At 40.9% G+C, this 24,413-nt stretch overlaps 1 protein-coding gene across 1 annotated transcript in view; it reads right to left on the minus strand.

Moving 5' to 3' along the window:
• CLVS1 (clavesin 1) overlaps nucleotides 1-24,413 on the minus strand; it is a 120,428-nt gene that overhangs the window by 28,193 nt on the left and 67,822 nt on the right. The gene's annotated exons all lie outside the window — the stretch shown is intronic.

Consider the following 24,413-nt stretch of genomic DNA (forward strand, 5'->3'; position numbering starts at 1 on the left):
TTGGGAGTCTTAGGTACCAGTAAGTGATTCACAATCCATTTTAGGAACATACTTCATTTTTTAATGGGCACTTTGTTTGCGCTTCATTTTCACACCGGCACTATTCAAGCATCCTCGTGTTCAATCGGGATTTAAGAGCAACGTGATAGGTCAAAACTCTTTTCACTCTCTTTCTTTGACAATCAGATACAGATGTCACTGGTGGCTGTTGGCAGAGTTTCCTGCTAGATAATGAAGCATTTATCAGTGCTATTTTCTAAGATTTATAATGCCTGCGAGTTAACATACTTCACAACACAATTCAAAACGCACCTGATCTCAAAATCGCATCGCTTTGGGAAGCAGGAGAAGCTTTACTCATATTGGCTGCCCTCTCTCATTCTCCTCCTTTATCACCTTTTACTGCTCTTAGTGAGTATTAGAACAGGACTACTCAAATTCACAGGTTAACTGCAAATTTCCCATCTCTGAAGGCTCCTCTGAAAACCAAGTGCAAAGTTGATAAAGGAGAGGATAAGCCCACGAGCTGTGTTTTAGACATTCTGTGTCCTTCCCTTTAGTAGCTCGGAGTGTCTTTCTGAGCCTTGGCAGAATGCACCCACTCATTCGCATAACTGCATGTATGTAGGTCTGCAGGTGGCATAAAGACACAAGCATGAAGTTAGGCTTTATCTATTCAGTTCGTGCATGTCCTACTAATGACACCCATTTCCCACATCAAAGCAGACAGTAAAAACATTTTCAGCAGCATAAATGGGCTTCACTGATGCAAGAGAGCCTTCTAAAAATGCTATATTTCATGGTGATGGGTTTCTATTATACCATGTGGAAGTCATTAGTGTGAAAGTCACATATTCACCTATTTGCAAGGAAATGGAGAGCTCATGCAATAGCAGTTACAATCCAAATGCACTATATATATATATATATATATATATATATCAGCAGCATATATGAGAGAGGAGAGAAAGTGCTTATTAGGAAGGCAGCTGGGCAAAGGTTTCAACTGATTATAAGCTATGAATTTTCTTCGAGTATATGCTCCTGGAAGATGCTGTTGACTTGAGAAGCTGTACCAACCCAGTATTCTCTTGAGGTTAGGAAGGACTTGGGTTTTTTCATGCAGGTTCAGAGCAGGGCATGCTAGAGGACAAAGTCTTATCTGAAGATCCTGAAACAATTATAACCTTTCAGCAATTCTCGTAACCATAGTAAGTGAAATTGGCCTTCTGTTAGATTGACCCAGACCAGCAGATCAGGCCCAGACCCTTCCTTAACTGCAACCTAAATAATATTCCTCGATGATCTTGTTTATATTCCATTCTGTTCAACAATTCAACAAGCTGTCATTGAGCTCCTCTTATGAGTAAAATGCAGGAACACAGGGATATATAACATGCACTTTTTGTCTTCAGTCATTTCATCGTCCAATGGCAGCAAAGGAGATAGTAATGCTTTGTTTGAGGGGAAGACACAGAATTCAGAGTTTAGGTTCTGCGTCTATGGTAGTTCCTCAGAGCAGAGCTAATAAACAGTTTAGATAACCAGAGATGACGATCACGGGGAAGACTGGATGTCCTGTAGAGGCCAAATAAAAAAGCCTTATATAAAAGAGCTAACAAAGGAATTGGTGATGAATAAATATACGTGACTGTGTTTGAGAGTCTTCAAGAGTTTATTTGCCACCAGGAGCCCCTACATTTTGCTTAATTCCACTATTTTCTAAGAATAAGCTTACAGATGATCTCTATTTAAAAAGATAAAAACATAAAAGAAGGAAAGAAGGAAGGGAGGGAGGGAGGAAGAAAGATAAATAGATTTTTAAAATTATCTCATGTTGTGTGCCTGTCAAATTTCTGCTAAAACAACAGGACTATGTGACTATAAGTTTAAAGAATATATTGATTACATCGGTATCTGTCTTGAGCCTTGTAGGAAAGCTTTTAGTAACAGGCAAACCAAGATAATTCTGTTTGCTTTTTTTACTTCCTACTTTATAGAGCTCCAAATAGGAGAACTGCATCCTTCCTTGGCTTTGGCCATCTCATTGTTGGCCAGGCGAGATGACCAAGGAGGCGACGTACCCAAGGAGGCGACAGCTTCTGAGAGGAGAGGAGAGAAGGGATGGAATCAAATCCATCCAGCCTGGTCACTCTCAGTCAGTGGAGCTGAGCTCAAGCAATGGAAACTTAATTTGCCATAAAAATCACTTCTAGCTTCTCTAACCACAGTGATGTTTAAAAAGGTTTATCTTTGACTGTTAAATAGCAAATGCATTGTGGTGAATACCCAATACGTCATCTTCAATTTTCCCTGAGGGCACCTAAGTGGTAAATAGATGATTGTTGTTCATAATTTACAAGCCAATTCATGGAGAAACCCAGAGTGCTTGAATCACTGATTTGCACAGAAAATCAATGCCAGAAGACAGAGTATACTTCATATGATTCAACCCGTCACTTAGTGTTTAAACTCACAAAATCATGCTATTTCGTAGAGAAGAAGCATGGTAGAAGGAAAGAAAAATGTCATTTAACGCAAACCTTTTGGCAAATGTTAGGCTTTTAATCACACACATGTCTTCGGTCTATAACTAAATTTGTAATAAGCAAAGGTAATAAAAAGTCTTAATAGGTATAATTTTTTAAAAAATTAAAAACAGTAAAGGTGATTTAATAGCTGAGGAAAGAGCACTTAGCATCTAGCAGGAACTTTTTCATGTGCTGTCTCATGCAGCATCACGGCAATATTCTGTGCTCTGGGGTCTCACGAAACAATACCACCATCCATTCGAGGTTAAGTGACACCTGCGCTCGTCTGAGGTTAGCACAGAGCATAATCTTTCTTTAAATGGAGACACACTGAACACCGATTTGGTGTCCTCTCGAGAGCAGGATGCTGGTAGTAGCAGAGCTTGTAGAGAGGGCTGGCAGGTCACTGGGACCTGGGGCCAGGAGAAGAGCCAGGCTGGATCTAAACGAAACCCTTCATCGTGTCGAGTCGCTTCACACACACAGAGACTACTACTTTTACTGCTTAAAGATGACTTTGCTGCTTTGCTGGGTGGAAAAAAATATGCCTTGAACATGGAGGGCAATTAAGCGCCCTTGGGGGAATTTTATTTTTCCTTTTTCTTTGAAAAACTATTGTTCATCTGTCTCCCATGCTGCACGGGGTCTATATTGTCTTATAAACACTCCACCAACCAAGGAAAACTCTCACTAAATCACACCAAAGTACCCCAGTGGTTCCATGAAACTTAACGTTTGATCGAAGCATCTCTGGAGATCTGATGCATTTATATATTTATGATTCATAAAGTCATCTGCAAAACGGTTTTGACAGGTGTGTAGACTTTACAACAGTTTTTATACACTTATTTACGTATCGCATTGGCCCGAGTGCTATTTTAAAGGCACAGCTTTCAAAGCCCAATCAGTTCCTGAATAAGTATTCACCAGTAGAAACACTAGAGTAATGTTTTTCACAAAATGAACAGCCTATCTTGGTAGTTTTAAAAAATGATAGAATTGATCCCAGAGAAAATAATAGCTCGCCGAATAGGAGTTGTTAAATTTAAAATTCTACTGTTTGTGTTTTAACTCAGCTCTGAGAATCTTTGGGAATTTAAGGGCTAAGGGAGAGGAGATTATTACTAAAAAAATTAGATATTTTCTATTAGAGAAAATTTACCACCACCATTATAATATGCCTTGGGGAAAGTGGCTTTCCATGTTTTTTATTAGTAACACAAATTCTTATTAGTATTTTATATTTTATACCAACAAAAAATGTTATATTTGTCGAAAATTACAGCATTAAAGTGTTCTATTTTAGATTAGAGGCATTTGGAATTAGCTGATGTCTTAAAAAAACAGTGCTTTTAGATATATCAGTTACACACACACACACACACATGTCCTTACAGGATGACCTCATCAGGGATCATCTTAATCAGCACCAAGAGGAAGAATGTGTCTTTTTATGTCCCCGTAAGTCAAACCTGCTGTCCTAACCACAATCCCTCCGTGGAGTTCTTAAGAAATGAGAAATTTATTGCTTGACAGAAAAGATTCTCGAAAGTTATATGACATTCGGGATGCTATAATGTTATCTTCCTTTCCTACTTTAACTTATGTTAACATTTTACCCATTAGCTATAGTTCTATAATTGAATATTAACCCAGAATAAAAGTTTTTATCTTGCTCTTTCTTTCCTCCTCCCCTTACACACACACACCATAGATTCCAGCAGGCGATTGATATATATGTCTATTTTTTAGGGTTTCTCTTCCTTGCTTATTAATGAGACTTCCCAAACTTAGGATAAAATGCATTTAAATTTACAAACCAATTCAAAAGCCGGCCTTCTTAGTACACAAGTTAGCTGTGACTTTTAGGGTGTTAACTGTGGAGAGACAGTCAATCTCCACCCCATCCTGGAACTGGCAAAGCCATTATTAAAGAATTGTTCCTTTGCGTGGAGCTTTAGCTCCTGGTGAAATAAAGATGCCACCTGTCAGGGTAAGGCCTCATATTGCCTGAGAGCAGATTTGGAACTGCTACCAGTTTGAATTGTGTGTGCGTCTGTGAGCTGGTGGTGAGGGAGGAATGTTGGCAGGATATTTGTGGGCGAGAGGCCTGCCATAGAAGGTAGAATAGCACGGACTGCAGACTTCCCCTGCATCGCCACTAGCTCTGTCCCTCTGCTGGTATTACCAAAAGCGACATCTTAAGGGCACCTAGGGAATGCAACATTGTATTTCAGGTGAGTGTGGTCAATGGGAACTTTGTGTTCAGGGAGTCTGGGTTCCAATGCTACATAGAGATTGACTTTGGGCAAGTTATTTCCCCTCTCTGAGCCCATTTTGCTCCTAGTAAAATCCTGTAGGTAATTGTGAGGCTTTGGTAGATCGCTGTGTGTAATCCCAGTGCCTGGCAACTGGAACACACCTTGCATGTCCCTCTTTTAAGCCTTTACTCACGTTTTCCCCTCTCCGTGGAAGCATGTCCAGCATGCCCATGGGACCAGGTTGTTTCTGCACGGCCGTGTCTGTCTTTAGTTCATATCCTTATTTTTGTCAGTGATACTCACAGAGATTGTGCATGGCCTGGTCCTATTTGCCACAGGATGGGTCTGTCGCTAACCCTCTCCTGCTCTGGGATTGAGGGCAGGGGTCAACCCTGCCTCCCCCCCTGCCACCACCACACACACACACACACACACACACACACACACACATCTCCCAGGCTCCTTTTCAGCCATTGAGGATTATTGACGGAACTTCTGAGGTGGGTAGATCAGGGGAGAAGCCAGGGCACTTTCCCCCTGTGATTCTACCTTGGGTGGTCCCTCCTCCTAGCTCCCTGCTCATCCGGACAGGCCCGTGTGGGTCCCATTCCTGGGCCCCAGTAATTCCTTGTCTCTCAGCCTCAGGTAGGTCCATGCTTCCTGTTCTTGCTACTCTCTAGCCTGCCTCATCATCCCTGTTTGGCTTCTCAGATTTTCCATCACTTCTGTGGTATGGTCAATTCCTTGTATTAAATTAAGTTATCTTGGTTTTAAATACTTATAGTGGTTTCTGTATTCCTAGTTGAACTCTGACTGATACTGAATTTTAGCCTGTGGATTGGAAACTCACACTATGAAATTTAAGAGCAATGGATCTTTAGATTCCTCAGGAAAATGAATTTGAACCTTACAGGGACAAGTCAGCTTAAGGAGTCTGCTGAATGAATATAGCTCTACACACAGCCACGAAAGATGTATGTGGTCCATCCAGGTGGGCCCTCTGTGGGTAAACAGGGAGCTGAAACTCCTGTAGGAATGACCAGCAAGAATTCTAATGACCAGGGTCGCCATGTTCCAGCAGGGCTGAGAACCGAGAACCCTTTTCCGAGACCTGTGATTTCTGTTCTGTGTGGGGCGAGGGGGTGGGGTAGCCCACCCAGCTTAGGCTAAGTGCTCAGAAACAGCTTTTGTGTGCTCACTGCTCTTTGCACCATAGCATCTAGTGCCACGTCCCAGGATGGCAAAGAAGATTCTCTACCAGCCCTGGCAGCTTCTCTTCACTTCCTAGTCCAATTGCACTTGTAACAGAGACAAAAATATTATTGGACTATTTCTTGTCTTCACCCACACAACTCCTCTCTACTGCTCCCCGCAATCTCCACCTACCTCTAAAAAAGATTTTCTTGTTCATTGGGTTGGTTCCAGGCTCTCAACTCTGCAGTGCAGACATGGGGTAGTGAGTGAAAGAGGGAATAAAAGAAGCCAAAGAGGCTAAATGAGTCTACTACTGAGAGAAAGGCCAAGGGACAGAGCCAGGAAGTAAGTGCCCTTGAAGTGTGGGGCGGAGCCGAGGGATTGGAGGGTGAGGTGGTGCTGAGTAGTAAGGAATATATATATATATATATATTTTTTTTCTTCCTTATGATTTTCCCAATAAAGTTTTCTTTCCTCTAGCTTACGTTATTGTAAGAATTCATTATATAATACTTCTAACATACAAAGTAAGTGTTAATCAACTGTTTATGTTATTGGTAAGGCTTCCGGTCCACAGTAGGCTAGTTGTAGTTACAGTTTGGGGGAGGGGCCAAAGTTATAGGCAGATTTTTCACTGTGTGGGTGTGGGTAGCCCCCCTACTCTCTGAGTTGTTCAAAAGACAACTGTACATTCTTAATATCCATGTGGTTAAGGAGCCTGTGGCAAAGAAAAAGAGACATGTGCATTTGCACTGCATAAAATATAGGGATGCAACCTCCTGGATACATCCTATGGGCATTTCCCGTATGTGAATAGTCTCAATTGAAGAAAACCCAAATCTTCCAGAGTAACTCATATGTGCTTCTAGCTCTTAGCCATCCATTATCTAATGAGACCCACTGTGTCCAGGTGAAGGTATTGGTGACACAAAGATGAAGTGTGGGTAGCCTCCCTTGAAAGAGACACAGTTTGGCCACGGGAAAGACACAAGAACACAAATAACTAAAGCAATGTTGTATATACTATAGCTATGATATTTGATTACTAGTGGATGTAGGAGAACATATAGTTTTAAAAGTAATTAAAGGCAAATCTATATACACTGCTATGTAGTTAGCAAAGCTTCTACTGCTGCATGACCAGAAATAAATTGTCTGTGAATTATAACTTCTTCATAGAAGTTAGTTCAAACTACTTTGGTGTCTAACATGGTTGTGTCTGTGGTTCTTTGCTGCTGGGGATGTAGAACAAACAAATTAGGAATTAGTCTTTTGGTTTTTGACTCTATGCCGAGGCACAGCCATTTGCCAAGGAAAAGTCTATGCTTTGCCCACAGAGAAGGCTTCGGTAGGAGGAGGCTTTGCTCTGCAGGAAGTGTAAAGCCTCGGTGAGGCCAAGCATTCACAGAGAGGCACTAATAATAACGGCAGGCAATTTGAGAAAACAAAGGAATGATTACAGCTGACAACTTTTAGGAAAAAACACAGGAGCTAATTAATGAATTTGCTAGTTAGTCCTGCCTATCATGAGAGATGATTCAACAGGTATAGCTGTGTATGGTTCCAGGTGGCTTTATACAAGGTATGCAAGCATGTACGTGCACACGCATGCATGCAAGCGAGGAGAAATGAGTAGAGATGGAGATGGTCTGCACTCTGAAACCTCACAAAATAATCTTATAAAATCTTGATAAATGTTTCCAAGTCTCTGCAGATTACTCTTGATTTGTAAATCAGACACCTTTTCTACATACAGAAAATGAGTGTTCTCATATTGAGAAATTAATCATTCTAATCGTTCGATATTGTTCGTGTTACACTTCCATCTCGGTTCAGTCCACTCTTCTCTGAGAGACACTTTGGTCAAACGTGGTTTACTATTAAGTGGTGGAAAGGAAGCGTTCTTGGTAATTTTTGGAAAATGTAGCTGTGTAGTCAGTAAAATTATTTGGAATGGCTCCCCTAGCTGTTAGGTAATTAATTCTCTCAAGAGGCCAGGGGAAAAGAGAGAAAACCCTGAGTAGTGTTTTAAGGGAATCTAGATAAGATAAATCATTCTGAAAAGAAAAAATCCATTAAATTAATTATGCAAGGAAAATTACTATTACCCATTGTATTGTTAAACATCAGGCTTTGCTTGTGTGTGTGTTTTGGTAACTAACAAATAGACTTTTGGTAACTAACTAATAGACTAGAACCTATATAAAACCTATGTGGGCAGTACACACATGTCCATTTTGTAGAACTTGGAGAATAGCTATGTTTCCAATTTTCCCATACAGGTTTCTAATTGTACCTGTATTTTTTGACATGCCTTTGGTCAGATGTAGGACACACTCCCCATTATCAGCCATCCCCTTATTGAAAAATATTTTTAAGCACAGTTATATAATACTGCACAGATTACACTTTGAAAGATATTTATAATTAGATGAGAAAGGCAAGCAGGTGTCTCTTGAAAGGATAACTCCCCAAAGAATATTTCTATGCTTGTCCTGCCCTAGAAAAGATGTAAAAGTCATAATGAATTTGTTTTGAGTAAGCCGATGAGCATCATTAATTTAAAGTGTTCTGTGAATTAGATAATTTTCTATATGGTCTGGCTTCAAGAATGTTTTAATTTTTAGTGTCACTGATCTCTGCTAAAACTAAAGCAGTTAGACACTTACTCATCTGAGTTTTAGGAGTATATGAACTAAGGAAGTAAATTCTTAGCCCTGGTGTCACAGCTGGGGTGGGGAGGTGGCCTCATCTACTTTGATTCTCACAGTGTCCCATTAGGTACAATTGGTGGATCCTGAAGACCAGTAGCAGTCAGCTCACTGTCCAAGACAGCTCCCTCCTAGTCACCCGTCCGTGGCCAGCGCTCCTGAAGGAGCACTTCCATCCTGGGAGGACAACGTGCTAGTTGGTTGTGGCTGCTTCTACCTCTGTCTTCCTTGACCACTGCCTCCTATAATTGAAGCCTCTGTTCTTTCTTTAAATGCCTCTTGTTTCACCTAACTCATGAGAATAGGCTAAGGAAGACCAATGATAAGCAGGTTTCCTTTGCTTTTAGTAGGTCTTCCAGAGCACACACAGCTCATTATGGGTTTTAAAGATGCTTTTCAATTATGAAAATTCACTGTATGATTGTCCCAGTGGCCTATTTTTACTCCATCTCTTGCTTTCCTCCATGTTCTAGCTAACCCTATTCAAGTTATAGATGGTTCCTCACTGGAACTTCAGCAGTTTGAAAACCAGGTACTGGTTATAAATTAGGCTTTAAAAAGAAAATGATTGAACAACTGAGACTAATAAGAGGAAGCTTAGCTAAGGAGAATTTTTAGTTGTAGCAAACTACACTGATTTATTTTTCTGTTCTTCACAGCATTGACTATATCTTTAATTACATATTTCTTTGTTCTATACTTTCTCCTTTTGGGGACCCCAGTCCCTGTGACTCAGTGATCACATTTCCTTTGCACTCTGCAAATCCAGCATCGAAGTCAACATCTGGCACATCGAAGAGGCTCAGTGAGGAGCCATTGAACAAATGAATTAAGGTTATGCTAGAACATATGTAATCTTCATTTTCCCATATGTATGTGTATTTCTATCGACATTAGTTTAAATTACTGAAAAATCCTCGAGGTTTTGTATTCCTTCTAATTAAAAAGTTGAACATAATCCACTCTATTTTTAAGGCTGACTGGAAATATTCTTTGAAGGAAAATAAAATTAAGCTGGTAGAAAGAATCACCCACTTAGCACTGAGGTAGAATCATCCATTCCACACTTTTCCCAAGAAAGAAAATCCTCTTCCAATATTCGAACACTATTTCTTGACGAAAACCCAACATTTTCAGTTGTGGGTGTGGTGTTGCAACCTGCGTGTCCACAGCAGGAAGTTATCACTGTAAGATCCTCACCTCACGTAGGAGTCCACCTTGGCTGAGTCTTTCCATTTCACTCCAGAATCAAAGCATCCTAGCATGACCACAGAGGAATAAAGTCGCATTTGGCTGTCTCTTTACATTTAACTGCAACATGAAGAACCAGCGATAGCTTCTCCTACTGTTTTGTTTCCAGAGAAAGAAAGAGAAACTGACTGAGAGCTATGGGGTTAGTCCTGTTGTGGACTAGAACTTCTTTAGCAGCTCGTTCTGCTGGGTGCTACATGCACCAGAGTTGGGCCTGCCTGCTGAGTACCCAGGAACGATTACAGTTTGGTAATCAGAGGTTGAGAAAGGCTTGCCTTTTCACAGTCGTAGGATGATGAGTAGCTTTATCCAGAACCACCCTAACTTCAACCAGCTGTACTGAAAACTGCTTTCATGAGAATCAGCTAGCTATGGGCTATCCTGTGTGTGGATGGCTCTGTTCATGGAAAAACCACCCCAAATATTTTCTGCTGTCTCTTAGAAGACCAGAGCAGACTCTCAGTCCTGGTGTAGTGTTGCTTTATCTGTTTTTATCCCATGGAGTGTTGCTTTATACCTTCCCTTGCCTGCTTTGCTGCACCAGCACAATCACCATTTCCTGGACTTTAAACAGAGTGATGTTCACGGTGACATAGCTATGTATTTACAGCTCTTTGGTACAAGACTTGACAACAAGCTGGGGTCTGTAGAGGGGGTCGGTCCCAGGTGTCCTTCCAGCTATTTTCAATATTTCAAAGGGTTTATCTCAGAACAGAATTTGCATCCCAATCAAATCACCAATGACCTCAAACAAAGAGACAAAAACAACCCTACATTTGATGTTAGTTTTAGTTCCTAATTTTCTTAGCTTGTATACTCAGTTGCATGTTTCTGAGTATTAAGTATAAAATAAGTTAATGATTAACAAACACAATTCATAAAATAATAACAAGTTTTAAAGGCTCATTTTCAAACCTTTATTGGTGTTTACCATGTGCCAGACCTTCTGCTATGTACTTTTGAATGTATATCAATTAAATCTCATAACAATCCTACGATAGGCGATATTATTAGTTCCAACTAAGGGATGAGAAAATCAAGGCTCGGGGTAGTCAATTAATTTACTCCATGACCTATATATAACTCATGTGCTTTAGAGTCAGGATTTGAGTCCAAATAGTCTAACTCTGCAGTTCCTATGTAGAATATTAAGTCCACGAAATCAGAGGGAGGAAAGATAGTAGATAATAATCAGATTTGAAGGTTCCAGACTTGTATAAATAATGGATAGGTTACTTGTCTATCACCTTATCAAGCCAGCCTTAACACACTTATTTAGCATGACTAATAGGTAAATAGCAAGTGTAAATATGTTAGGAAATATTCTTAGAGACTCTATAAGTCTGTTTTGGGCAATTTGGACGTTACATCTTTAACATGCAGTTTGCAGATAAGCAGTTAATTCAACATGCAGAGTCTAGAAGCATCTAGAATAAGGAAGTTACACTAGAAAAGCCCAAGAGCTTATGGAGATATAGAGAAAGATAAAAAAATATAACTAAAGCATCCAGCTTGTGAGTCAGCTGCTTCCAGAGGCAGGATTCCCTGAGGAAGTTTCAAAGAATTATGTTAAACTGTATTAATGTAAGAGAGTAAAAGAGAAGTCTGATTTCCAGTTCAGCTTTGGAGTTCCCTTGGCTGGTGAAACAATTACAGGTCCCTTGCCACCAGCCTTCGGTGCGTCAGCAGTTTTTTCTCATTGCTTATTCAAATGCATCCCCAGATGTCTGAGAGAAAATTCCCAATTTCCCCTTATGACTTTCTTCTTGATTCTCACCACAGCACTGATTCAAGTAACGGTCCTTGCTTGTAGTCTTGTTTGTACCTTCATTTATTCCTTCTTAAATTCATTGTTCTAGTCATTAATTCTCCCTGTATCTCTCCCATCTCGTCCCACAGTCTGCGGTGTGCTTGACTCTGAGGACACACAGGGACTAGGTGACCCTGGCTCTCTTCTTCCCCAGTGCCACTGCTCACAATGACACATTCTGCATCGGGCTGGGCAGATGGGACAACTCTGCATTTTATGCAGCAAGGTTACCGACTTCATTTGTGTTCAGTAAACTTACCTATTCCTTCACTCGGCTGATCTCTTATCGATGTTAGGGAGAGTAAGCTGATTGATCTAACAAACGAAATACTTAAAGTCTAAGCCTTGAAGAGTGGTGACTACAGTTTACTAAGAGTTTTCACTTGTTCTTCGAAACAACATTTTAAGTGGGGAAAAAAACAAAAGCCTAGTTGCAGAATAACGTATATATTATAAATAAATTTGGGTACAAACAAAATTCCTCTTTATTTATGTTCATATGAACAAAGAGAAGGGGGCGAAAGGATACACATCGGGCTGTGTGCTCAGCCTATATCAGGAGGCTGGGAGTGGAGGGGGAAAGAGAGAAATCATCAGCGCCTTTCCACAGTTTTATTTTGTTCGCACCTGTCTCATTAGCTAAAATAAGCATGAATTACTTTCGCAGTTTAAAAAATGTCAAGTAAAAATTTTACACTTAAAAAAACCAACAGAAAAATAATCTTAAGATGAGCAACTCCTCATTTTTATGGGTGAAGAAATTGAATCTGGAGGAAAGCAAGGTCTTCCTCAGGTAGTGGGGACAGAAACATGAAGGGCCAGGCTCCAGCCCAAATGCTGGCTGGGAGAACAGTGAGATTCCTGCCACAGCAGCTGCTTCTTTTCCAGGGGACAAACACATCACAGCGTGTTAGGATTCAGGGCAGGGTACAAAAGCAAAATAAAAGTCTCAGGTACTGAGGGCTAAGACATTTCAACTAAAGGGATCAATAGTTGACCAGTTGGCTCTGGTTGTGATGTGTGATGCCATGTTGACCATACAACATAATTTCATCAATTTCATAATTTCATCAATTTTTCTTCTTTCAAGTCCAGAGACCCTCTAATTGTCAAATGGCTATGGGATTGGGGTTCCCAATCTCTGGCGTAAGAAAGTAGGTTAAGAATGACTCTTAATTGCAGGGATGAATAATCGTGTGAGCTGTGAAAACTCAGTTGGGAAATTCTTAGGCTGTGTCTCTACCTGCTCCCCTGTTTTGAGTAAAGTTAGTAATATTTACAGACTGACAGGTCCTCACTTCTCCCATGGAAGAGTCTTAGGAAAGAGGAGAGATTTTATAGTAGCGACATCTCATGGTGATCAAAAAATTAAGTGACCCTGGAATTGAGCAGGTGAGCACCCAAAAGGATATTTATATTTGAAGTAAGCTTACCGGAAAACCAGAAAATTCAACTAGTATAGTCAAACTTAAATCAAGAACTTTACATGGTTCAAGTTCTACTTGGCATCACATTTAAGAAAACAAAAGTCTGGTGGAAAAATGTATAGTCTCAATGATTCAGATATATTGAATGTTTCTCGAAACACATGTGTGCACAGGCACCTACAAAGAGGTGGGCGGGGGGAGCGGTGGCACTTTCTTCATGTACAGCTACACTTGTTAATTTTACGTTAAATATCACTCACTTTCCATCTCACTCCATGTCCTGCAGCAACTCTCAAGAAGGTTTCTTTCCTCTCTCTAATCCCCAGTCTGTCTTCCACACTCTTCTGGCCTTTCGATCTCTCTTCTCCTTCGAGGCCCCTGGTCTCCCTCCGTAGGGCAGGTGTGCCTCCTTCCCCGGCCTGTGTCACCTCTCCTGACAAGTAGCCTTCTCTGCCACACGAGGGGGAACAGCATCCACTTTTGTTGCTTTTCTTTTAAGAATCAGCCCCATCCTGCCTGGACCGAATGCCACCCCCCTATACACACCTCAACTCATCACAATTCTGACTCATAGAACTTTCCACTTCATAAATCTGAATTTCACCTTACAGCCCAGTGTACAGAACACTAATCTGGTAGATAGTGTGAATAAAGAAAGAAGGTGGACCTGCCTCAGCTGGAGGCCACAGGAAGGTTCCTGGACTATCTGAGTCGCTCTTTTTCGATTCTTTCATTCCTGGGTGGAACAGTGCCCATGGGTTACCTGTCTGTGGTCCGCTCTCTTAATGGAGGCAGATGCAGAGATAAGAACTCAGTCTGTTGTATTTCACATAAGCGTTTTATAGTTTGCAAGACAGCAAAAATAAAAATCAAGACCTTGAATACAAGTGACAGACTACCTTAGAATGAACTGCAATGCAAAATGCAGTATTTTTTCCACCTGTTATTTCTAATATTTATTCTATGCATTGGGATATCTGTCTATCATCTGTCTGTCTGTCTATCTATCTATCTATCCATCCATCTACCTACCTACCTACCTCTATCATCACCATCCATGTCTTATTCAAGTAGAGCTTTTTAAGAAACCAGTGCTGAAATTTAGAAGGAAAAAAAAATGATAATAGACAAACATTGCTATTTAAAATAAATATATAATTTTCAAATTTCCTATCTGGGGGTAGCTCCAGAATAATTGCTAGCCCAGAAATTATGCAAAATGAGATGTTATTTCTTATTTCTTTCTGTTACGAGTTCCATACCTCGTTATGCAAGGCACACCCCGTCTTAGGGGTTTCTGGAGTTCGCCTTAGCTCTAGTGCGAGAGCTGTTGGGGCACCCAAGCAGCAGTCACGCATCCTCCTACTGTGCGTGGGTGAGTAATGCAAGGAATGCACCAAGCTGTTCTGTGCAGGTTGGGGTCTAGCTCAGGGCTCTTCAGACTTTTTGAGAGTGTACAATTCTGTGTAAATTGAACGCATGGATCAAACCGAGGAAGGTAGTAAAGAGAAGTATTCCTCGCTGTACCTCAGTAGACTATCTTGGGCACCACCTGGGGACTGCTAGCCTCTCTTACACTTAAATAAAATGCGTGTGTCTCAGCTCCTGAAGGAGAAGGGTAAGTGGCCAGACTTTGGAAATGCTTGGCATTTCTGGAGAGCGCACAGCATGGAACACACGCCGTCGGCCATGGGAGGCCGTGAGACCTGATGCTCCTCTAGGGTTCTCTGAATTCTGCAGCTCCGCCATCCGCCATCCCTCCTGTTAATAGTTGCCCCGGGCTTGTCGATAACAGGAAGCGGAATTCTATCGAACGGCTGATTATCTTGATGCCCTTGAATAAAGTTCTATACCTTGAGATGACTTAGCCATCACCATTCGAAAGACAATTTAGAATCTCTTAGAGTTCATTTATAGATTTCACCTTTCTTTTTTTTTTTTTAACTGGATAACGTTCTAGCACAAATTTACAACTGCAAATGAAGAAATTGAGAGGCCGAAGCACCGCGGCCTAAACTGCGAGCTGCTAGGGCGGGCGCCCAGCTTCCCGCCGGGGCTGCTGCTCAGACCGCCCCTCTGCATCTCGCCCTCAGGGAAGTGTTGACTGGCACCAATACATAACACTGAAAAATGGGCCCGATGTGAAGTGACAAAACCTGTGAGAGCAGAGAAACGCAGGGAGAAATGGTTTGGGAGAAAAGGCCTTAGAATACAAATGAGGCAAGAGCCAGTGAGGATAATTAAGCCAAAAGCCTTGGGCCTGCGCCCAGAGTAGCATTACCATCTCGTTTTCTCAGACAGAGAGAGAAACTTCAGTTAACCGTTTCCACATCCCAACACCCAAATGGTTCCTAACTTTGCCTCCCTCTGTAGCTTATACCACGGAGTACAGAGCGTAAGTTAGATTTCGTGATTCCATAAGACGTGTGAATAAACTGCTTGGTAGCGCGTGGACAGTTCCTGGCAGAGGCAGGTGCTGTGAGGAGGCATTTGGCACCCCATCTGCCAGGGAGGCGGGGTGGCTTGGGGCTGGGGTGGGGGCCTACCTGCCTGAGGAAGGTCAGCGAGGCTTTGGTTACTGCACGAAGGGCCTCATTTTAATCACGTTAACTCTTAACAGTGTATTTCGCCATCTCTTGGAAAACAACTCTGAGACCTGGCAGGTCACAGTCCTGTCCGTCTTTGCTAAAGATGTCTCATTCTGTCCCCACTTTGTGTCACAAAAATATCCCAGCCCCATTATAAATAGAGAAAAAAAAAAGAATGGAAAATATGAAAAAAGACTTTCTGATAAACTCCAAATGAAACTTGAGTGCCCGTTTTTCTCTGTGGTTCTTTATAACCTATTTATTGTTCAAAGTCCCCAGCAGCTGTCACTTCAGTCCCGGGGCCTTGCTTGTCTCATGGTTCCCAAGTTATGCATTTCGTTTTCAAAGCTCATAGAATCTTTATTTTTACACTTTTCTTTGCAAGTATTAGTTTCTATGACTATCACTCTCTCAAAGCTGTGATCCATTTTGAGGCAGAAACCCAGATTTACTTACTTTTTAATTTTATGTTAATATTATCGTTTTTGGTGCCCCAGCACAGTGCTCAGTGTTTGTTGATTGACTAGATCCCTGGCACTAATTTATTAAGCGGTCATTTGAAACTAAAAATAAAATTTCCCTTAAGTTTTGTGTCCAGTTAACATTCCTGGAATCATCGATAATTTCCTCCAAGCATGTAATCATGATCAAGGAGGCACTCCGTGTATCAGGTATAAATAACCCAAAGCAATTCTGCTGCAATATTAAAGGAGTATATCCTTTGCATATTGTGAATGTTACTGTAGTATATGATTTGCCCCATAAAATAAATCTTTGACCAGGAGTTTCAAACAGAGCTCAAACGCGGTTGAGATGTAGACCTTGAGCCGAGCCAAGCCTGCTCAGTAGCTAAGTGACACACTACTTCTCCAGTCTTGCAAAGGCACTGGAGTCAAGGGCCTTATCAGAATGACAGATTGTTTGCCGTGGCCTTGACGTGGCCTTAGCTCAGTAGCTAAGTGACACACTACTTCTCCAATCTTGCAAAGGCACTGGAGTCAAGGGCCTTATCAGAATGACAGATTGTTTGCCGTGGCCTTGACAGACTGAAAAATATCTCAAACCCAAGTCTTAGCTTTAGTTAACGCTGCCTACCCTCATGTGTGGCCCAGTCTTAACCACATTGGCTCCTTGCTGTTTCTTGAGCTGCTTCAACAGAGGAGAAGGAGCCGCGCCCTCTCTGGTTGGTAGCTAGATGGAATGCCGCCATATCTGAGAGCACCTGGGGGTCGTACAAGTAAATTCAACTCATTATAATGTCACAGAATGCCCCTCGGCTCCATCCCTACCAGTAATCCATTCTCATAACCAGTGGAGATGACAGTTCAGAGCTTCTGTTATAATTCGACCTTATTTCTGAGGTTTGAGTCACATTTCTCTTAACGTATCGCCTACATGGAGACTCTTACCACATGTGGTCATTTGGTTTTACCAAATCTTCACAGTACTCTGTTTTTTTTATCTTTCTCTGACCTGGTCCTTTGTGTTTCTACTGCTTTCAGTGCATAGCTCATAGTATATGTGTTCTTTCAAAATTCAACTTTTTAATGAGAAATAATTGAAAATGTGTGTTTTAATTATTAGTTTTGATATCCGCTTCCTCCATCATGCCATCGCTGTAAGGACAGAACTTTGTCTTTCATCGTTTTCTCTCCAGCACCTAGTGTGGCGTGAGCCCACGGAGAATGCTGAGTAGTGAACTATTTGCTAACAAGTTTTATGGAGTGAGCGATGCAGAGTGATTGCCTCTCAGGCAGTTGAGCGCTTCTGCGGGCCAGCCCCGGCCTCAGGGGCCTTATGGCTTCCTCTTCATTCACTGATCTTCTTCAGTGCCTCGCACTGGGGCTATGGAAATATCGGTTGAATTGCATGAAAACGTGTGGATTTAGTTTTCTTTGACAAAAATAGAGCACTAACGGAGCTGCACATACCAGTTGTGATTCGAGTGGGCTTCTTTATTTCCCCCCCCAAAAGGACTATGATTCTGAGGAGAGGTGGGAAGATTCGGAAGAGAAAAGGGGAGTGGATAGAAGCAAGCGTGAGGGAGAACGAGCGACAATGGAGAGTGGCGGGGGTAGGGGTGAGAGTGCGAGTCAGAGCGCGAGGTCGTGTGAGGTGAGAATGTGTGAGCAGGTGCACAAACGGGTATCACTGTGAGAGCGGGCGTTTGAGAGGGAGCGTGTGACCGAGGACGTGAGTGTGACAGGGGGGGAATGTGTGAGGGTGAGGAAGGACGTGTGAGAGGAAGGGCGAGCGTGTGACTGAGGTGTGAGTGAGTATGTCGCGTGAGAGAGATGGCACCCGGAGGTGGAGATGGAGTTTCTTGAGCTAGGAAGGTGAAATCCTGAAGGAATGGAGAGCAGTGGGACCTCATCGGGAAGGAGGGTGGAGAGGGGTCCTGCGTGGGTCCTGGGAGGCTATCAGGACAGGGAGGCAATTACAACTATGGGTAGCTGGCCATCTGGGCACCTCAGCCTGGGAAAGTCACCACCTCACCGTCTGGACCTGCCACAGGGAGTTGGCCTGGACCTCCTTTTGTCCTGGTTCACAGGGCACGTGGCCGCTTCCCACAGCACAGAGCATTGTGGGAGGTGACAAAGGTGACCCTGGGAGGCAGAGAGGCCGGGTCGCGGGAAGCCAGGAATGTGCTCCGCCCCCCGTGGTGGGCCCTGGACGCTGGCTCCCCACCTTCGGTCCCGCGCGATGGCCCCCCAGGGGTGAAATCTGACGGGGTGGAGAGTGGGGCGGCTGGGCAGCGAGTAGAAGGAAAGTGAAGACGCCTGCTCTGACGGAGGCCATTGGCCTCTGACCCAAGAAATGACGCGTCAGCTTCAAGTAATCAGCTGTTTCTCTTCACAGCCAATGAATTGATATTGGGTTGAATTATTTAAAGGAACTGGGTGTACTGGATATTAAAACTTATTTTTAAGCCTCAATAATTAAAACAGTGTAGTATCTATGCATGAAGAGATCCAAGTATATACGGCATATGATAAAGATAGCAAGAACAATCAGAGAGGGGAAATAAATGTTTTCATGAATTGAGCTGGAACAACCAGGCAGCCTTCTAGGGAAAACTAGAACTAAACACTCATACTGTACACCGGGATAAACTAACAATGGATGAAAAATTTTAACGTAAAATAAGAAGGAACCATAAAATTTAGGAGAAAATCCAGAAGCTGTACAAAATTGATGAATGCTGCAATTAAAAAAAAGTCCTCCTATCTGGCAAAAACAAAACAAAGTTAAAAAAAAAATTCTGCAACTAAAGTCAAAAGACAATTGAAAGAAAACTATGAGAAACATTTGCAGTTTATATCACAAAGGGCTACTCTCCCTAATATAAATTGATAAGACCAACAACATAATAAAGAAAATGGAGAAAAGATTGAACAGGAAATTAACAGAAAAAGAAATACAAATTCTACTTCAACATTTGCAAAGAAGCTTCACCTCAGTTATAACTAGAAAAATGCAGATTAAACTTTCGCTGAGACAACATTTTTTATTCTATCAAGCTGTCAAAAATCCAAAAGTTTGTGGATATATTCTTTTGGGAAAGCCTGGCATAATAGGCATCCTCATACATTATTGATGGTAATAGATATTGTAGTGAATCCTCCACAGAGGGATATTTCTGAATATTTACACAAATTATAAATGGGTAATTTTTAATTTATACAAAAATCCTACTTCTGGGAATTTATCTTGCAGATATAATTGTACATGTGCAAAATGGTGAATTACAAACTTGTTAGTTGCCGCATTGGTTGTAATAGCAAAAGACTGGAATTAGACCAACTATCCGCTTATAAAGGACTGATGAGCAAACTGTGGTACATCCCGATAATAGAGTATTATGCAAATACATGTGAAAGAAATGAAGGAGGAAATTCTCTATGTGCAGGTATGAAAAGATTTTCTTCCTATGAAATGCTGCGCTGAAATCCTTCGGGCTTACCGTTTAAATGATAAAGCAAAATGTATAATACTATCTAGCATATAGAACTTTTGTATAACAAGGAGGAAATAAGAATATATGCTTCTGCTTCTGATATGCAAAAAAGCAAAGACACGAAGAACTAATAAAAGAAGTTACCCTTGTGGAAATGAAGGATGGGAATGAAGAATAAATGTTTTGCGGAAAACCTCTTCACGTTGTTTTGATTTATATGCTATGTGAATGGATTACCTATTCAAAACGCATATATAGCATATGTCAGTCATTTTGAAAGACCCCTGATTTTAATAATAGCACAAAAAAAGGCCTCTTTAGGGAAATCAAAACAAAACTGGAAACTGCTTCTTACAAATTACCCCCACTCCCTCTCTCCTGTTCCCATTAGGGCTCTTAAGCTTGACATATTTCTTCCTTTGACTTGCTGAAGAAGATAAATAACTGTGCTGATTAGTGGCCTGAGGATTTGGGGTGTTCTCTCAACAATATGGAGACCACCCATTTCCCCATTAACTATGGATATCTGTCTCCTAGATGCCAGCTTTTCTTAACGCACTGAGTGCTTTCCTCTGCAGATCACTGCGCTCAACCTGCTAACAATGCCCCAGCAGATCAACAGCTGTCACGTTTCAGCTGAAGGTAAAGGCAGTGTCTCTCGCTGAGATGAATAGCACTGAGGCTCCAGGTATTCGCTCCTGTATTACAGAGCTTATTTTCCTCAGTTATAAACAGTTTATATGTCGTTTAATTTAATAATGCTTCCATGCAAAATATAAGAATTTCTAAACGTGACTATATGCAGATGACATTAAATAAAGTCTGTAAATTGCCCCCATCAGTTCCCTGGCCTGGTCAGTCACTTTCTAGGTCTAGAGAAGAAAGGTGGGTCAGGTTCTAACATCAGGTGGAACAAACCTGGGGTAGGTGAGGTGGGGAGTTGGAGGAAGGAAGAAGCTCCCACTTGCCCATCTTTCCAATCTGATTATTTTTAACTCTTTTCTTCTAAAGGTTTTTTTTTTTCACTTGCTGTTCCCTCAGCCTAGAAGCTGCTGCCCTAGATTGACTGTCTTCTCCATAGTCTAAGCTTAAACTTTCTCTCTTGAGATATACTTCATTATTTCCACACAGAGCACCCCCTTACTCTATTACTTCCTTTTGCTTTATTTCCTTGATAGCATTAATCACTGTCTGATATGGTCTTGTTCACTCATTTGTTTACTTATCATTCATTATTCCTCTCCCCGCTACCCCCCAATAAACTATAACTCCAGAAGAGCAAGGACCCTCTCTGTCCTGCTCTCTCCTAGAACAGGGTGTGACCCATAATAAGACCTCAGTAAATGTTTGTTGAATGAACAAATAGAAGATTAGAGTCCATGGCTGATTGGGTTTTGTATACAAAACCTAGCAAATGAAAAATCTTTAACAAATACTCATTCCGTGAATGAATAAATTTAAGTAAAATCTCTTTACACATGGATGTCGCCTTTTAAAATGCTTAATCTGGCAAAGAAAAGACTCTGGGTTGACCCTTCGTGGTTCGACTATCATGCTTTTCTATCATACTTAGGACAATTATTGAGATCTCTGAAATTCCGATTAAAAAAAAGAAGTTTTTTAAAAAATAATTTTTGTGTTTGTTAAGAGGCCCAATATGCATTAAAAGGCTTATTTAACTTAAAAGGCGTATTTGACTAGCAGACAACTTATTTATTATACACATAATTTCTTTCTTGAGAATCGACGGGACTTGTACTAATCTGAATCTATTTTTTCTTGTAATAACTGGATGAAAAATCATTTGCACAAAATTCTTTATCATCAGCAATGCAGTATTTCTTTAGGTGCTTTATTTGAATTTCAAATGCCAGTTTTACAAGTGTAAAAATTGATTTTTAAATTGTATAAACATCTAGAGTTTATTTACAGTATTAATAGTCCTATAGACACAATTAGCTACATTGAAAAATACAAATAAAATCTGCGCTTTTTAAATGAGATTTGAATTCATTTTCAGAAAGAGCATTTTCCTTCTCAAACATCTGTCCTTTTCTGATGAGGTGAATTTACAGATGGTGAGCCAGGTTTTGGAAAGGGGAATGAGTAACTATTGCATGTCTAGACATATTCTAAACCTGTGTTGGATATTCATTATATGTTGGGGACCAACTAAATGCCAACCACTCAGGCTTTAAGGAACCACGCTGGTGGGATAGAGTGTGTGATGTAGTCAACGCTGTGAAATGGTCCCTTAGGGAGCTAAATCCCTTTGATCTAGGTCCAAGATAAATCTTATTATACATTTATCACTGATAATGATGAGGTTCAATATACTATAAACTTCTTAAAAACTGTAGAATCCTGTCTTTTGGTGAATTTTTGATTGAGATGATTTTATCTAGAAAGAATTTTATGTCAAACTTCCTGGGGTCACATCGATTAATCAGCACCTGTCTTAAGTTCTCTTCTATTATTACGATTATTTATTAAGTATTTTTATTAGTTATATTATAATAACTATTTATTAACTAGTATTTATTAGCTGTTTTTGCTTGGGAACTTTATTATAATGAACATATGCCTAAATATCTTATTTTAGATCAAAAGAGTCTGAAATGCAACTGATCATTGGTCTCTGTAGTGAACCAGTGAAAAAGAAAGGTTTTCTTCGAACACAGGAGGGAAAGTGATGGGCATGCACTTGTTTTCACCACTATATTTTCTCCTTCTCTGAATCCATGGATCCGTTGTGATAGATAGTGGTTTGGAAGATGGTTTGGAGTTCACATGCAGAATGTATTGAGTGGCTGAGATATCTGAGCTGAGAGAAGTGACAGAAATTGAAGAGAAATTACTCTCTCTCCCTCAGACACAATAGGACCCTGTGTTGCAATTCGGACTCTTTTATCTTTCCTATGAGCAGGGCGTAATTAGGAGCTTGGATTCTGTAGAGTCCATTAATAAAATGGACTTCTATCCATTGCACAGGAAAGTGCAAATTGGTGGATTATGTTATGTGTATCAGATACCTTAAAATGGGAAGGAAATCTGTTATGTGCATCAGATACCTTAAAATACTTGCAAAGTGTGGCCTGAGAATTTCAAGGATATGTATACAGCAACAGTTGTTAAATTGTGGTCTGCTATACTGCAAGGATCTCTGAGACCCTATTCTGGGCACCACAAGGTCAAAATTATTTTCATAATAATATTAAGATCATTTGCCTTTTTCACCGTGTTGTCATTTGCACTCATGGAGCAACAAGAATCAAGACAGTGGTAGCGAACGAAGCTAGAACAAATTGTCTTCCGCACCGCCATGCCCCAGGAGTAAAAAGTATGTCATTTCCACTTAAGGGTGTCCTTGGTAAAGCAATAAAGGTTAGTAACTTTATTAAATCTTGATTCGAATACACGTCTTTTTACTACTCTGTGTGAGGAAGTGAGAAGTACACGCAAAGCACGTCTGCCGAGCTCCGGGAATGCTCTTGCGTCATTGTTTGACTTGGAAGCTGCCCTAGCTGCTTCTTACACGGAACACCATTTCTATGTGAAAGAATGACTCAAAGGCGCATAACAGGTATTCAGATTTGAGTTTTCAGCAGATGTTTTCTCCAAAATGAATGAAGTGCCTCTGTTACTTCAAGGAAAACAAGCGATAGTATTTTTAAGTCAGAAGAGTCAGAGCTAGAGGCATGGCTAGTACAGTAATTAACAGGAAATATTTTGAAATGAATTAGTGCATATTACGGAGTTCTTTGTCACATTCAAACCCAGCTTTGGTGCTGGTGGCCAACCCTGGATCAATGGTAACTGGTTGGTTTTTGCTGGGGCTAGGGATTGAGCTTGACATTGAACGTCCTTTCCTGTAAAGGATGGCTGTCATCTCAGGGGCTCTTGTGGGCAGGCTGAGGATGGGCCTCTGCTGATAGGTCTCTGAAAGGATAAGCATCAAATACCAAAGTCCTTATTATCTAAGGAACAGATAGCACTTTGGTTCTTTCATTCATATAAGGTATGTAACTAGCTTAGACCAATCTACCAGCCGTTTTCCTCTCTTAAATTAATTCATACCAACCTGATCTCTTCAAGTTTCCAAAGGTTCCTTCTCAGCAGATTGGGGGGTATTGTGCTCTCTGTCATCTGGTAGTTGCTATTTTAGAAAATCCTGTTTTCTGTAATCTTTCTAGTGCGTTAGCTCTTACAAGGTAAGCTAATTGTAATGGAACTTTCACCTAGTCAATAAAGATGAGGATTTTTCTTGTTATTAAAAACCTCCATAGGCATTGAAATGAAAATATGACCAGGAGGTATGTGTGTCAAATAAAATTTATTCTTTGAACAAGTATTTATTAAAATCCCACTTATGAATCATTATGGTAGATAAAAATAAAAATAGAAGATCTTGCTCTTAAACAATCAAAATGTAAGGTCTTATAATCTAGGAAAGCAGAGAAAAGTAAACAGGCTCAGAAGACTCCGGGACGGTGCTGAAAGGGGCTTGAACATTGACTATAAAGGGCTTTTGAGGGAGCCTGGAGCTGACCAATGGGCCAGGCTGGTTTTCCAGAGGAGGAGTCTCTGCTCATTCTCACAAACTCACCACACCCGTTGCTGTTCTAAGGATCTTTCTTGCTTAGATGTTCTCTATGTCTAGAATTCTCTTATTACTCTCTCTG

Source organism: Pteropus medius, unplaced genomic scaffold (assembly GCF_902729225.1).
Source record: "Pteropus medius unplaced genomic scaffold, Ma_sr-lr_union100, whole genome shotgun sequence".
Classification (NCBI taxonomy): domain Eukaryota; kingdom Metazoa; phylum Chordata; class Mammalia; order Chiroptera; family Pteropodidae; genus Pteropus; species Pteropus medius.